The sequence below is a fragment of the Tenrec ecaudatus genome, chromosome 9 (assembly GCF_050624435.1).
Source record: "Tenrec ecaudatus isolate mTenEca1 chromosome 9, mTenEca1.hap1, whole genome shotgun sequence".
Classification (NCBI taxonomy): domain Eukaryota; kingdom Metazoa; phylum Chordata; class Mammalia; order Afrosoricida; family Tenrecidae; genus Tenrec; species Tenrec ecaudatus.
This window is the reverse complement of record NC_134538.1, coordinates 119,398,758-119,404,355: the sequence shown is the minus strand read 5'-3', so window position 1 is coordinate 119,404,355 and position 5,598 is coordinate 119,398,758. Positions and strand designations below refer to the sequence as shown.

At 38.7% G+C, this 5,598-nt stretch overlaps 1 non-coding gene across 1 annotated transcript; it reads right to left on the bottom strand.

Annotated features, from left to right (window-relative positions):
• Window positions 1–3,557: 3,557 nt before the first annotated feature.
• On the bottom strand, window positions 3,558–3,721 carry LOC142457463 (U1 spliceosomal RNA). Its single transcript, XR_012786193.1, has one exon. It is a non-coding gene; the product is annotated as a U1 spliceosomal RNA (small nuclear RNA).
• Between the last annotated feature and the right edge of the window lie 1,877 nt (window positions 3,722–5,598).

The following is a 5,598-nucleotide window of genomic DNA, read 5'->3' as shown; positions in this document are numbered from 1 at the left end:
ACCAAACCCTTACCACTGGGTGCATTCTGACACACAGTTGTCCTCTCTAGTATTTACAAGGCTGTACATTTTTATGGGAAGAGATAGCTTCATTTTCCCCCGTATGAACTTCTGTTGGATTTGAACAACTGACCTTTTCGTTAGCATTACAGTTTTACCCAATAGCACCACTAGAGTTCCTTGAAAGCTTTTTAGAAATTCTTGCATTAATTAAAAATCCAAACAATTTTTGCTTCACCTTTTCTCATTATGTTTTGCTTCCACTACTCTCTATTATTAAAATTCAAGTACATGTCTAGTACATAAAATAGCAGAATAGATCATGAATGACTTCTTTTCAAGGATAATAGAATCTATCAATTAACAATAATTATGATTATCATAGCCCTTTACTTCATTTTATATTCTCTCTGTTAATTACTATAACATTACAAATCTGTCTTCTTTGAATCAAATAACAGTGATGTAGAGATGGAAACCTTAATTTGTTGAGGGGCATTTGGAAGTAGAAGGAAGGCAAGAAAATGTGATTTAAGAAAACATATCACCCTCCACTCAAGTACTCCCTCAATGCAAGAACACTTTGTTGTATTTAACTGGCATTCGATGATGCTCACCTTCCTGACATGATCACTGAAGACAAATGGATGCATAAGTAAATGTGGTGAAGAAAACTGATGGTGCCCACCTATCAAAAGATATAGAATCTGAGGTCTTAAAGACTTGAAAATAAACAAGCAGCCATCTAGCTCAAAACCAACAAAGCCTGCATGGAAGAAGCACACCATGCAGGGTGTGGTAACAGGCATCAAAGAACAAAAATAACATATCATTGTGAATGAGGGGGAGTGGGGAGTGGGGACCCAAAGTCCAACTGTAGGCAAATGGACATCCTCTTACAGAAGGGTCACGGGGAGGAGATGAGCCAGTCAGGGTGCAGTGTAGTAATGATGAAACATACAACGTTCCTCTAGTTCTTTAATGCTCTCCCTGCCCGCCCCCCCACCTCCCACTATCATGATCCCAATTCTATCTTACAAATCCGGCTAGACCAGAGGATGTACACCGGTACAGATAGGAAATGGAAACAAAGGGAATCCAGGACAGATGATCTTTTCATGTCCACTGGTGAGAGTGGCAATACCGGGAGGGTAGAAGGAAAGTGGGAGAGAAAGGGGGAACCCATTACAAGGATCTACATATAACCCCCTCCTTGGGAGATGGACAACAGAAAAGTGGATGAAGGAAGACATTGGCCAATATAAGACATGACAAAATAATACTAATTTATAAACTATCAAGGGTACATTGTGGGCGGGGGAGGTAGGGAAAAAATGAGGAGCTGATACCTAGGGTTCAAGTAGAAAGCAAATGTTTTGAGAATGATGGTGGCAACAATGTACAAATGTGCTTGTCACAATGGATGTATGTATGGATGGTGATCAGTTGTACAAGCCCCCAATAAAATGATTCCTAAAAAACAAAAGAAAGAAAACATATCACAAATACTGCAAAAGAGAAAGACTTCTAAAAGCCACAAGTGGAATGGGGAACTTCTCATTTGTTTCCACGTCCTAACATTTTTTCCAGTTTATTTGCTTTGAAATACACCTCCTCCTAAAACTTTTTTTCATCCTGTTTTGTTGTTATTACAGTTGTAACATCACCACTATCTTTCAACATTTATATTCAAATAAATAGTATAATTTTCTCTTGTTATTGTGCATGAAATAATAGGAACTCAAACCTCCCCTCATGGCGTACTCAAGTGACAATCACAAAGTCAAAAATAAGGTAGTGTTGGAACGAAATCATTATAAGATTAACATAATATGATTGAGTTTCCTGAGGGCCATTGAAAAACCAGCTGTTTCAATTAGAGCCCCTCCCCACATATGTGTTTTTATTTATCATTTTTATTGTAAAAATAATAAAACGTTGCATAGACAAAGTAAGGAATTAAATAATATGTTATTGAGAATAAGTATTATAATACTGATAATTATATCTGTTAATTGCATCCTATGTTGTCTTAATGACATCCTGGAATTTTTAAGAAGGGTTTAAATTATCTAAATAAGAAAGGAATCAATTACAAATACTCTCTAAAATATGAAATATTTCACAATATTTGAAAAAAATCATTTTTTTTCCTGTGGATCCTGAGATTGTCAGAAAAATGAGTAATCCTTGAGTCACAAAATAAAGGAAGCTAATTAAGAGTGTGTTTTGACATAAATTATCTATAATTTTGACCAACAATGAAGATAATTACCAATGTTGATGATAATAATATGAAATAGATATATTCACACCCTGTTTATGAGAATGAAGGAGAACATAATTTTTTCCAGGGGAAATTTGTCAAGACAATTCAAAGGCAAGAACATATTCTTATGTTTTATGGGGAACCTAGGAATTAAATCTTTAAGAATCTTTCTGAAGAAAAATAACTAGAGATATGCTCAAACTTATGTGTAACCATTCTGCTGTAATATTATGTAGTGAAAGTTTGAGGCATGCTCAATCAGGCAAAGGCACCTGGTAAGATAAATGAATCTAAACACCTAATGAAAATCTAAATGTCTCATTAAAAATCATAATTATGAAAGTTTTATATCTTTGGAGACTATTAGGCAAAAACAGTCATCAGGTGAAGTTGATTATACAGTATCATAAGAAATTAATTGTGCATGTGTGCATGTATACATAGTCATACACTAAGCAATTGGATTAAGAGAAAAAATTAAATAGCTTATTTTTGTTATGATCGATATTGCTCTGTGTTTTATAATAGTTTATAAATAGAGAAATACAAATAATGTATCAACGAATCATATTGATAATTTTTTTGTTGTATCTGCTGTTGTCTGGAACACTTTTCCATCCTCCTATGATGTCAGACTATTGGTATCTGCACCATAGAAGTGTAAAATATTTGGTGTACAAAAATTAAATATTGGCCTTCGACCAGGCACAAATCCAGGAGATACAATTCCTATTCTAATCAATATGAATTTGTGTGATGTGCATTGTGCTTGGTTATATGAGGCAGCCTCCTGAGCAATCATATAATGTCTTGACTCTTGTTGGGTGCTGCCCCAAGTCAAGGGAGAGTAACCACGACCTGGGAAACAAATCAAGCTCACCTTCTGTTTTTGTAAATAAAGTTTTATTATAACACATACTGAAACTATACTCATTTACAATTTGTTGTGTCTTACTGCTCTTGCACCACAACCACAGAGTTGAGTAGTTGTGACAGAGATGAGATGGTCCACAAAGCCAAACACCTTTATTATCTCACTCTTTACAAATAAACTTTGCTAACTTCTGCTCCAAGTACACTGTAATTAGCAAAATATAGCAAAGGAAAAACAAACAATCAAATAAATCTCTCACTTAGTGTAGTGGCTATGACTGCTCCCACCAATCTGTCTAGCTCTCTGCTGTCTTCAGGTCTAAAAGAGGTGTTACGTTAGTTTGACCCCTCAAATTTAGTCGAGTCAATTAGAAATGACTATGGCAAGAAATATGAACAATAGAAATATTTTTTCCAGGGGAGAGCGTGAACGCAGTCCCCCACTACCACAAATTATGCAGTCGAGTCTCCCACATTTGGGGAAATCGCAGGGGTCAGCACATCCAGAGTGCAATGGATAAGCCTCACCCTGGGAAAACCACCTTTGTGATCATGGTATCTCCCCTGCCAGGTAAGTATGAGCAATAGAAATATTAAAGGGAAATGGGTAATTTTCAATGTTCTCTCTTATCTGGCTACTGTGATTATTGTACTTCTAATGAAGCGGATTGGTTACCCGTGATTCTTTTTAAAAAATCATTTTAGTAGGGGTTCATACAACTCTTATCACAATCCATACATACATCAATTGTGTAAAGCGCACTTGTACATTCATTGCCCTCATCATTCTCAAATATTTGCTCTCCACTTAATCCCCTGGCTTCAGGTCCTCATTTTCCCCTCCCTCCTCACTACCCCCTCCCTCATGAACAATTGAAAATTTATAAATTATGATTTTTTCATATAGTGCCCTGTCTGACATCTTCATTCACCCACTTTTCTGTTGTCTGTCTCCAAGGGAGGAGGTCACAAGTAGATCCTTGTAATCTGCTCCCCCTTTCCAACCCACCCTTCCTCTACCCTCCCAGTATCATCACTCACACCACTGGTCCTGAAGGGATCATCCTCCCTGGATTCCCTGTGTTTCCAGTTCCTATCTGTACCAGTATACATCCTCTGATATAGCCAGAGTTGCAAGGAAGAATTGGGATCATGATAGTGGGGGTGGGGGGGTGGAGGAAACATTGAGGAACTAGAGGAAACTTGTATTTTCCATCGTTGCTAAATTGCACCCTGACTGGCTTGTCTCCTGCCTGAGACCCTTCTGTAAGGGGATATCCAGTTGCCTACAAATGGGCTTTGGGTCTCCACTCTACACTCTCCCCTTTATTCACTATGGTAAGACTTTTTGTTCTGATGATGCCTGATAACTGATCCCTTCGGCACCTCATGATCACACAGGCTGGTGTGCTTCTTCCATGTGGGATTTGTTGCTTCTGAGCTAGATGGCTGCTTGTTTACCCTCAAGCTTTTAAGACCCCAGACACTATATCTTTTGATAGGCGGGCACCATCAGCTTTCTTCACCACATTTGCTTATTCACTCACTTTGTCCTTAGTGGTTGTGTTGGGAAGGTGAGCATCACAGAATGCCAATTTAATAGGAGAAAGTATTCTTGCATTCAGGGAGTACTTGAGTGGAGGCCCAATGTCCTTCTACTACCTTAATACTAAACTTATAAATATATGCACATAAATCTATTTCCCCATCCTCATATATAAATATATTTGCATATGTACATGTCTTTATTTAGACCTCTATAAATGCCTTTGCCTCCCAACTCTTTCCTCTATTTCCCTTGACTTTCCTCCTGTCCCGCTATCATGCTCAGTCCCGACCAGGGTTTCAGAAATTCCTCTTGGTTACATTACCCTTGATCATGCCCTACCAGGCCTCCCACCCTGTCCTCACCACCAATTTGGATCACTTGTTGTTCCCTTGTCCCTGGGTTTGTTAACACCACTACCTTTCCCTCCACCTCCTTGTCTCCCATGTCCCCCCAGAATTGTCGGTCCCGCTGTTTCCTCCTCAAGATTGTTCATCTAGCCTTTATTATTTAGACAGACCTGTGGAGATAAGATGCACAAAAATAACACAAAGCAAAAACAAGCAACTATACACAACAAAACAACAACAACATACCAATGACAAAAAAAAAAAACACTACAAGAAACGAAAGCTTGTAGTTAGTTCAAGGACTGTTTTTGGCCTCTGGGAGTGTTTTCCAGTCAGCCTGTTGGAGCACCACACCCTGGCCCCAAAGTCCACCTTTAGCATTCTCTGGGGACCTCGCTGCTCCGGTTCCTTGCTGTTCTGTTGCAGCCCCTTAGTGTTTTGCCTCGGTGTGGTGGGATCAGATTGGGCACAATTCCCACACTGTGTCTCCAGTGTTGTCTCCTGTAGGGCTCTGGGTCAGTGAGGGGCTTCATGTCTCATAGTGGGGCCAGCCATGTGGT